The following is an 11,782-nucleotide window of genomic DNA, read 5'->3' on the forward strand; positions in this document are numbered from 1 at the left end:
AAAAAAAAAAAAAAAAATACCCCACAAATTTCCAAGCATGCACAGAAATGCTGACTCCAAACTTACATCTAAACAAAACTGACACATATCTGGGAGCACATGACTTCATGTCCGGCTCCTGACTGTGTTTTGCTTCACAAGAAGTTACATGTGAGAGCCCCATGTAAATCAGATGACATAGTCTGGTCACTGACGGTATCAGAATAGACTTTTCAGTCATGGTGACTTTTTTTCTATTCCGTTATGACCTAAAGGTCTACTTCAATGGATCCTTTCATAACATCTGGCAGTTTAAGCCGGTGAACATTTGCTCCGTGGAGGTGGGGAACAAGCCAGGTGTCCCCTGGAGGGACAATTCCTCTGGTTATGGAGAAAAACAACTGCTAAGACGGACAGCTCTTGGCACAGTGGGAATATACTATACACTGAGTAGCTTTTCAGCTTTTACTTTTGCAACGGCAAAACACAAGCGCTCGAAACAGAGAGCTAAAAAAAGAAACAGAGCGGTCCAAGTTAGTGTCAGCTCACTGGTGCCCCTTGATGTGACTTGCAAGGTAGTAGGCTATCACTCAGGCATTCGACCCTGACGTTCCAAAGACAATAAAAACTCTGTGCCCGTCAAATCAAGACTTCAAATCCACCTCCCAATCAAACACCAAATCAAAAACCACATAATTGCTATCAATTAAGGCTGCAAGGAATGTGCTGCACTCCAGAACAAACAGTCAGCAACCTTAATCACAACATCGGAGCGGATGTCTCGACACTTAACCAGTACACACACACACACACACACACACACACACACACACACACACACACACACACACACACACACACTTCTTATACTTAAGTTCTACACAGCAAAGCCATTTTGGAGTCTTAACTCACTGCTGACAGTCTTGGGACTTGGCTTGTTTGATTTGGTAGTGGGGAATGTCTGTACATTCTGCGAATTGGGGAATTATCTAAAAACACACATGAACACAAAACACACACACTCGACTACCCACTTAACACTGGTGTATTTTGTGGTGCCAGCAGGGAGGGACGTGGACGTGCACGTTTTCACAGGCCGACACAGAAATTATACCCCCGTGCACCCTTAATCCATAACCTTCTGATATTTGCTTTCAGAAGAAATCCTTCTCATATTTGCAAACGTACGACTACAGAAAATAAACTGTGGCATCGATGATGTGCCCAGAGTTTAAACCTAAACACCCGAGGAGGAAATTAATGTGTTTGACTGACACGCACTTGGAGCCTGTTCCCTACCACAACATTGCTGGAGGTGTCTCCTCACAGTTTAAACAATAATCCATGAAGATGATGAGGTGAGAAAAATTGATATAGTGCATTGTTATTTCACACAAGAAGAAGGCTGGGATATTAGGTTGCATGAGGGAAGCATGCAAGTGGTTGAGAGGATTAGGGGAACTGATTGTCCGTCGACAAATGTTCTCGTGTTTTAAAGGATAACTCTCGCTGCTGTACTTTTGGCCATTGTCCCTATCAATTATGATAACACTGTACGCCCAAAACTAATCGCTGACATCTGGGAACAAGGTGAAATCAGTGAGGCCTGATGGGGCAAGCGATCAGATGATCAGACAGGTTGACCAACAGTTTAGCTAGATTAGCTACAGCACTTTATATGTGTCTCAACCCGTGTGTGAACACAGCCACAGTAAGTGCAGCGGCTCAAACTTGAACCAGGTGGGTGATCTCTAAATCCTGATCAACATTTGGGTTAAAATTGTACAGTTGGGGCGGTTGTTCGGGTTACAGAAATGTGATATAGGATATACATACATGTCCCTATATCAAGAGTGATGTTGCCATACATGTCACCTATAAGGGGATATATTATCATAACATATGGTATATACATCCTCTGCTTATATCAAAATATATTATAACATATGAAAAAGCCATGGTACATATAAAATATCTATATGATGAATTTGTATATGTTGTGACCATATTTGTTAATGATATATATTTAATTTATATATGCAAGTTTGTTAAAACAACATAAAAATAAAACTTCTAAATGCTTACACATGTTTTTCTTATTAACTTCTCTTTCATTTTAAACATGTTTATTCTGGGAAAGTGCTCTCAGACTTTTGGAACCCACTGTCTATAATATCAACATATGTTGACAGGCTTTGGGATGGATATATGTTCATGTAACATATGTCTACAATATGAGCACACATGCTGGGTATAAAAATATATATTTGTATGGGCTAGACATACAGTACATGTCAATATGTGAAATTGTTCCAATTTCTAATAGGTTTCATATATCATTTTTACATATATTTTTATTGTATATTACATTTGTATATGGGCTTGAAATTTATATGATCTTCTGAATGATCATGTCTTACCTGATGAACCTGTTTTTTTTGGCAATGGTCCAGTGTTCTGAGATATTTCAGTCTGGACCCAAGTTGCAGACCAACCAGCCGAGCAGCACCACTATCCAAAGAGTGGCGCTGCTAGCATGGTTTAAAACTCATTCAAACCAAAAGGACAGGCTTATATTCTTCTACTGAGCAAGAAGCTAAAAACACCAAGAAACAATCAGAAAGAATCAGTTTTTTAGTTCACATAGAAATGGAGAAATACAGAGATATTAGCCGTCAACTAATGACCACAATGGAGATAGTTGCACCACAGCTTTAAATGACCACGGTCACACACTGACAGTTATTTCAACAAAATGTAGAATGAAGCCATGTAGAATGAAATGACACCAGAGAAGTTCTCATGCAAAATAAGGCATAAATGTAAAGTGAAATGTTTTCTGGGTCTTGTAAAGGGACACCAAGTAGGCTTTCCAAGCAGCTGAAGTTTAACTGATCCTTTCCTCTACTCCTCTTGATGCAGAATAAAGGGTGAAATTAAAAGATTGCAGTATTATGGGGTGATGTCCTGACTTAACAGGCCCTGGGCTCTCAGAAAGAGAGACAGGTGAAGCTAAGGTTACCAGGGAATGACATTAAGTTACACTTAGAGTCCAAACCTTTGGCTCCCACGAGAAGCTTTAAGTGATTCAGGCGGGATAAATGGTAGCCTCCCACTGCCTCCACAAGCGACGTATGTACTCCAGGCATGATTTACACCAAAGCCATTGTTTAAAAAGCTTTCTGGGCCACAATATAAAATGTTTTACCAGGACAGGGATTTTACGACCTGCAGCTGAAAATCAACCACACTTCCCCGTCTCCACAAAACCAGAGGATTAAAATAAAGATGTAATTCCCTGACAATCAGCTAAAACCAATTTAAGCCAGATGGCAGGTGAACTACAAGTTGGCAGCTAAAACATGTCCTTTAAAATCCTCCCTAAATATTTTCTTCTTTGTCTTTGATCATAAGCATTCAAGTTTTGTTCCTTTTAGCTTTTATTCCTTTCATATCCCGGGGGGAGTCCAACTGCTCCTTTTATTAACTCCCTGATTGTGATTATTTACTATTCAATACTTGATATAGAACTGCATCGCTGAGTCTTGCAAGTGATAGCAATATTTGGTTTCAGTATTTGGTGGTAATCTGAAGATGACAGATTTACAGAGCCATAAACACACCTTCTGAGGATACTGTATCATGGCTGAGGTGGGAGGAAGAACAGTGCTGCGTTCAGGGCCATTTTAGGGATAAATAATGTGCTCAAGGGAAAGACAAACGCCAACTTGGCCTCTAACGGACCCATCTCTGCTGGCATAGAGTCCAGTAGACCTTCTGACTGTAACTCCCCACAGCTCTGCAGAGGAAGACATTTGTTCTGCCTGGAAATTGGTCCCAGAACTTTTTACAGCATGAATGAAAACAAAATGATTTGTTTCTCAGAATAGCAGGAGCATAATAAGCTCTTGTCAGCTTGCATCGCCCCGGAACATCCAGCGAGGTCGTGTCGGATGGCCTCACAATGGAGGTTTCAATAGTTAAAATGGTGAATACATTTTACATCTGCTACAGAAGCAGGTAAAAGAACATTCAGCAAGGTTAACGATGACATCAGTATCTTGTAAATGAATCAAATTAATCCGATACTACTTTGATGAGGAGAAGTTTTATATTAGCTAAGGCCTATCTGCTTACTATAGCAATGATGAGAGATGCAATATTGCAATGAGGATTGCTAACATCAGCATGCTAGCATGTTAACACTGACAATGCTAACACGCTGATGTTTAGCAAACACAGTAACACAAACGGAAAGTACAGCTGAAGCTGATGGGAATTCAATCAGTTTTGAAAATTAGAGACCATCTTGCAATGGGATCACACCAGCTGCGATGCCCGTCAAAATGTCGGCGTTCCCATGAGTAATCAGCATTGCATTGTTAGCTGCACCAATCTTCAAAGCCTCCTTCATTTTGATCTCAGCTACACACCTGCAAAGTCCGTGACTGTATCTTGCACGGTTGTGCCGTGGTGACAAAAACGGTCGACAAACAAACACCTGCCAAAGTCCTCAGAACCACCTCTGTAGTAGATCCCACTAAAGTTTTGCTATGATCTCACTCACACTCACACTCACTCACACACACACACACACACACACACACACACACACACACACACACACACACACACACACAAACCTCATGTCTGGGGAACATGAATTCCGCACCAATCCATACAGAGTTTTTCGGATATTTCAGTCTGGATGAAACCAGCCAAACTAAAGTCAGACTAACATTGCCATCCCTAGAGCTGTGCTGCTAGTGTGGCTAAAAAACAGCCAAAGAACATACAGAGAGATCAACTATGACATCAGTATAGAAAATAAATAAAATCATTTATCTGTAAACAAATTATTTCTCAATAAGGAGGAAAGATGATATGAGCCAAGACACATTTTATTTAGTTTAAAAAGCAACCAGAACAACGTATAATAATTTACTGTGCTGTTTATGGTGACATTTTGAATAAGCCAGTAACCACAATCTGATTCCACCTGAGCAAGCCTGTAAACCTCCACACGCGGCAGCGCAGAGGAGGAATCGGGGTACGTAATTAAGAATCAGCAGTGACATTTACTGCTTCCTGAAACTGCGTTCATACGCTCTCAACACAGAGCTTTTCCCATTAGCACATCCAGGAGAGCTCATATGTTTTAGCAGCTTTCTGGTGAATGCACAGGCTAACTCCATCAGGGTCCCACTACACCAACAACACCCCCCCCCTCCCCCCACCCACACACACACACACACACACACACACACACACACATGCTTCCCTCCTTAACCCAACCACGGCCACTGCGGCGTTTTAAAGAGGGTATGACAGGAGGGGATGGGTATAAATTAGCCGTGTAAAGCCGCTGGAGTCGGCTAAACTGGCCCGCCAAGGTGGGCTGGAAGGAAACGGGGAGCGTGGGACGCGGATCGAGATCTGGGCAGACGCTAAGCACCTTGGCTTATTTATGGACTCCTAGCCAGCATCAAGCTTGACTGATCCCCTGTGCTTCAAAATGGAGACCACATTGCCATATCATCTGGATATCGTAGCTTTTCACAACAGTTTACATACGTTTTCTGAAACATTGCCGAATTGTCTGAAAACTCTTAAAACACAAATCAATAATACCAGCTGATAATAATCAATATTTTTTATATTAACAGTGCCGCACTTTAGGGCAAAGGGGGTTCCTCAAAGTGATGAACCCACAGAGAATTATCGCCAGACTCTGCGGTTTCCTTCTTCTCTATGCAGCATTTTAACATCTTTCAGCTTTTTTTTTTTCTTTCTGTCGACAACTTTATTGTTTCCGTTCACCAATCGGTGCAATGTTTTCAGAGGCGGCCTGAAAACCCTCGGAAAGTTTTGTTACCCTCTAATAAAAGAACGTCGAGCATAAGCAGCTAAAGAACCAAATATTTCCCTCAGGAGTTGGTGAGGACCAAAACAGAGCTAAAAGATGTTTAAAAAAAAAAAAAAAAGAATATTGAATTTTTTAAACATATAAATCCATACAAAGTTCTGTATCCTTATGACCTTGGTTTTCAATTATTCAGACCCTTGCTTTACACAATCTACCACATACTATAATGTTTGGCCTTACAGATCTATAATTGAATTTGTATCCATTTCTACTGTGTGGGACAAGACGACATTTCAAACTTACTCTAGCGAGTTAAGTAACTGTAAATACCCATGAGAGCTCACTTAACCTCTCATTTGACCTGGTTTATGCTGTTTAAATAATTCAAATATTACATATGTATTATTTACTGGTGCTACGTTAAATTGAAGTGAAATAACAATAAAACAAACAAAAATGAAAGCAGTTCATTTCCATGGCTGACATTGCCGTGTGCTGGGCGGCGGTGAGTGCACATCCTCTCCCTCTCAGTCTTGTGAAATTGAACAGAAGACATCACCGCTCCGTCTGGGGCTGTTCACATTCGACACGCGTCCCGGCCTTGTCGTCCCATTTTCCCCTACACTCCTTCCTGTCTGAGTGACTAATTGGTTTTGGTTTCCTCATGCATTTCAAAATAAATTACTCTTAAGTTACATGCAAGCAGTTGACCTGTTGGGGTTAGTTTTTTTTTTTTTTTTTGTTGCTGATGAGAAGATGAAGCCCAGATAGAGACCTGCTCACTAGTAAAGGAGCTTCTATCTGTGACATAATGCTACAAGTCAGTGGCAGCAGAAGTTATAATGTGGGAGATTCAATGGATAAACATGAGTGTCAGTGCTTAGCAGCTCGCTGTGTTTTATCTGACATTAAAAAGCAGAGGGTGCCTGTCATAGAGCTTCTTTTAGTTCAGTTCTTCTTTCCAGAATGAAAAAATATGTTTGGGGAACAACAAGAGACATTAATGTTCTTTTCTCTAATGTACTACTTGCACAATACATGTGAGGATGAGATGAGGGATTCTCCTGGAGTTTGACAGGACTAAAACTTGTCACAGCTCAAAGCTCATTATTTGGCAGCGCTTTTGAGAATGACCGAATAGTTCAGCCACTGTGACGGCAATCAAAGTTTGGATTACGACCAAATCCGTCCTGTTAACTGCGCTTAGCATCCCGAAACAGCTCTCCGGGTCTTCTTAAACATCACTGGATGTTTTTTCTTCATTATGGAGTTGACTCAATAACTCAATCCTCCGCTTTAAAGGACGAACACATTTAATTCACTCCGAGGTAGTTAGGATCGGTTTCTGAGTCTTGATGAATATACAAGCCTCGGACAGCTCGTTCGGGACGCTTTCTGGGAAACGTTGAGTTATAATGAAAAAATATTGCAGCCATTTGCAGAAGCAATTTGCAGTAATCAACACTGTGAAACCAAAGAATTTTTGGCTGCAATAGCCTCCATCAGGATTTCACAACTGTAAATATGACATCCACGATCATGTCAGGATCCACAGCATTTTATAAAAAAAAAAAATTAAAAAAAGACCAGTCTGTAGGAGAAATGAAAGGTTATTAGTGCCAAAACCTAAATGGATAACATCAGAGAATCCTCTAAAAACATGGAAAACTGTTTCTGAAAGCAAGTAGTTGATTTAAAGAAGAGAAGAGACGCAGAGTCAATATCCTGATTAGCCTGATTACCGCATTCATGACATGAGAGTTAAGAGAAACGAAGTTCAAAGCCGTGAGGCGGATCTTCCCGAACTCCCGACATGAAACAGGATCTCTTGTTAACCTCGTTCATAATTGCAAAACGAGACACAACAGTTCACCGGCAATTCTTATGAGCACAGACACCGAGCAGCAACTCCAAAATAACAAAGGCACCTGGTTTGTCTCAGCGGCTTATTATGCATGATGTGCGAGTGCGGAGTATTTACACTCAAAGCGGGCCGAAGCTTTTCAAGCCACAAGAAGACGTGCCTGATCCCCCCGTATACGCTACACACAGCTAAGGTTTCAGTTTTTAACCCCAAAATTGAGTCACATCAGTAACATGTGTTTTTCATTGCTGAAAACGTATTGTGTGTTGTCTTTGGCTCGGAGACGATCAGAGAAAGTGATAGTAATATGATAAAGGTGGTCAAAAGGGGGCTTTAACCCTTGGAGCGTCCTCTGAAATCTGACATTTTTCACTCGGTTAAATAATGATGCAATAACAAGGAGAGCAAAGGGGCGTGTGTGCCTCAGTCCGTTCTGATGACCTGTATCTGACCTACAAATATGGAAAAGATTAAAGAAAGAAAAAAAAAAAAAAAAGAGATGACACCTCCAGCACATTGTTCCAATTCCCCCGTTGAGAAACACAGAAATTCACCAAATCTTTTATACGCATGCAATTAGATTTTCAGCAAAATACTTCTCAAGCAATTACTCATTCTCGGTTGAAGGCTGGTCTCAGGCTGAAACATGTTGGTTTTTATTATTGTTCAAATATGAACTAGCCAGTTTTAAATCTGAGAAAACTGCCTTGGACCTCAGTCTTTTCTACTCTGTGTTAAATTATGCGGATTTTTCTGCTCAGTGTCGGCACAACGGAGGTTTTCAAACAGAGAGAAAGTAATCCAAAATAATCTAAGTTATCAAAACAAAATATTAATGGTTCCTGCAAGCTTCAAATGATGAAGATTAAGTGGAAGTGGGCTCAAATAAGGCTCAATATGATTCTTCTGAAATGAGCTTTAGAAATCATTTCAAGCTTGTGTAGAAAAGAATCTGGAAATCGCAGAAAAAGGTTTGTGTGAAGAAATTCGAACAATGAACAACAACGACGGCTGTGGTGGATGTCTCCGAGTACAGATGAGATCCTAGTTCCAAGTTCCCACACTGTGTGAGCCACTGAAGTTACACACGTTACACACACATTTTCAATTTGATTTTTGCTGTCAAACCCAAAAAAAGATCAAAATCTTTTTGTTTTTTTTTTGTTTTTTTTTTGATTTCGTATAGGATACATGACATAAGTTCTTATGCAATGCACCGCTCTGTCCACAGCTTGCCATGGTGCCGGGAGCGCTGACAGCTCTGTCAGGCAGTCACACTTCAACACATCCACTGGACTTTGTCCTGCAGCACCCACATCTAGAGAGAGGAAACAATCAATCACACTTCCATGGTGCGGCTCTGCAATCAAGCATTCCTCACCCATATGCTTCTGTAATCAGCTGAGAAACAAGTAGAGGATGCAGCAGCCACACGGCAACAAGCCACAGGGAGGCCGATCATCGTATCCTTTAACAGGCCTGATTTTGAAACTCTTTCTTAGCACAATCTGAAAAAAAACTAAATAAACCAAACAAAAAACTAGGAAGTGACATAGAGACAGATCCTGAAAGAGAACAGGAAGAACAGCAGTGGAAAAGGACTCAGTTCAGCCAAACACGTCCATTTCATCCGCCGCTCTCTTTTTCAGGCTGTCGCTCCATCAAGTCGTCTTTTCTCTTTCCATCCCTTCTTGTATAAAATTTACTGGATAGCGTTTCAGCTCAGCCTGTCTAAACCTATTGAGCAGATCACAGATCTATATGGAAAAGAGCACTCACACGCCTGCCGTCCCCGCCCTCCTTTTCCAAAACCACCGGCATATCAAATACAGAGCTCTCACTAGTAGGTCAACAAGGAAATATGGCCCACGGGACACATATTATGGTTTTTCACCAAAGCCTCAAGATAAACACGACTCAAACAAATGCCCGTCCTTCCCTCCAAATTTCCCCTCAGACTCCTTAGCAACAGTGAAGAGGAGCTTTAAAGGCTCCTTTGGAAAGAAAAAAAACAGGACAGGATGCTGTTGTAGCAACGCGGTGCCAAGTTTCAGGAAACTCTGAATCCAAGAAGTGAGACCGCAAGATAATGGCAAAAGAAAATAGCTGACATCACTGCTGTGGATGTAACGAGAGATGAAACAGGGGAGGCATCCTCGCCAACTGGAAGAGGAGAATCGGCGGTGCAGAGTGAACGCTGTACTGAGAGCAGTGCGGAGAAGAAGTTCGGCTGTTTAACTGGTATGGGCTCTCTTCCTCTCTGACTCTCAGGTTGAAATATTGCGAGACGACCCTGTCCTCCCGGGAAGGACGACAGCATCCGTCATTAGTGCCAGTCTCAAAACATCACATGCTAACGCTGAAGTGACAAGAACCTGTGTGAGAGTGTCTGTATTAAGTGTGCAAGAGCTAGACCCTGCATGTTAGCATTACATCATTCCTTTAAATACACTCTCGCCTTGGGCTATGTTTCTTAAACGTGGAAAGTACATCAAGTTTCTCTTTCACAGTTTACAAAACAAAATCACCAAGCGCACGCGCGTGAAAAGAAACCTCACGTGTCCTCCTTTAAGGTTAGTGTCGAGTTGCCCAGGTGATGGAGAGGGGAGAGGAAACGTTTGGATGCATGACTGAAGAGTAACCGCACAGGAAAAGAGCTGCAATGGATCAGTGCACCCCCCCCCAATCCCATCCCATCCTGCTCCCACATAAAAACCTCCTCTACCATGTTTTCCCTGGAGCTTTTTTTGGGGCTTACAGCTGTTTAAACATGCTACTGTAATGAACTCCCAACCAGTGAGGTGTGAGAGGAGAGGAGAGGAGAGGAGGAGAGGAGAGGAGAGGAATAAGGAGCTTTTTATCCTGAACCCTAATTGGAAACTATTTTCAAGGGGCCACACTTTCTGTGATATTTGCACATGAGTTAGAGACAGAAAATGATATATCCCTCAAAAAGGTGCTGAATGCGTGTCATTCAGGTATTCAACTTAATCACCCCAGAGGGGGGCAAAAGCAGAAGAAGAAGAAGAAGAAGAAGAAGAAGAAAGCAAACTTCTCAACACCAGGAATCATTTCTGTTGCAGCCTTCACAGCTCAAGAGCAGCATCTTGTGTCAGAGAGACAAAACTACAAGTCATTCTGAGGCTTATCTCTGAGCCTGAGCCTCAACAGCCTCGTCCATTCAGGTTGCAGCACATTAGCACCAAATCAGCCATAAAAAGACACAGAGAGACCAACCAAACAGGTGGCTGACAGTATTCGCCTGACCTTTAGGGAGAGGTCAGAGTCAGAGGCAAGAACAAGAGGAAGGCAAGACATTTCTTACAACAGGAGCAACAACAGCTCATCAGAACAGAGCACAATTCTCTAAGTTTCAAATATCAGTTCCCAGCAGCTCCCCTTAGACACGTACATGCACATACGGTTTACATACAGTACACAGAGTCCACAGGAGATGTTTGACGAGCACTGATGAGACCTGTCTGCAGTGTTTGGGGTGGTCTAAGCTTTTTTTCAAGTGCGGCAGAGGTTTAACACATAGCTTCTGGCATGAGACAGAAAATAAGAGGGTATTAAAATAAATCCGCACTCCCACCCATAGAGAGAGAGAGAGAGAGCAGACACGGCTATACATATATATATATATATATATATATATATATACCCACACACACACACACATATGTACACATTTTAAATCATTAGCAGGCACGGACCCAACGCTCTTCTCTTTCTGGCCTGTCGTCGTCATATTCTTGCAAACGTAGACGTAAAGTGTGGACACGCCAACCTGACCTGAAAAAGAAAAGCAGCTAGTGGTGGGGCTCCTGTTTGAGTGAGTGTGTATGTGTGTGTGTGTGCGTGTGTGTGTGTGTGTTTGTGTGTGCGTGCGTGCGTGTGTGTTTGCCAGACAGGAGCCGCAGGCTGAGCTCATCTAGTAAGGGCTTCATTCTACGCCTCCCTCTAATTGGTGTCTTTTGCGTCGTGCCGCCATGCAATTGAGGGCAAAACAGCGCCAGGCTTTAAAACCTCTCCCTCATCCGTTGTACGCCCAACCACCCCTGCCCCCACCC

General features: G+C 42.1%; 1 protein-coding gene across 3 annotated transcripts in view; it reads right to left on the minus strand.

The window, feature by feature from the left end:
* LOC111649900 (ADAMTS-like protein 1) overlaps nucleotides 1–11,782 on the minus strand; it is a 94,174-nt gene that overhangs the window by 33,616 nt on the left and 48,776 nt on the right. The gene's annotated exons all lie outside the window — the stretch shown is intronic.

The sequence above is a fragment of the Seriola lalandi genome, unplaced genomic scaffold (assembly GCF_002814215.2).
Source record: "Seriola lalandi dorsalis isolate HSWRI2012SDOR001 ecotype SW California unplaced genomic scaffold, Sedor1 jcf7180002052086, whole genome shotgun sequence".
Classification (NCBI taxonomy): domain Eukaryota; kingdom Metazoa; phylum Chordata; class Actinopteri; order Carangiformes; family Carangidae; genus Seriola; species Seriola lalandi.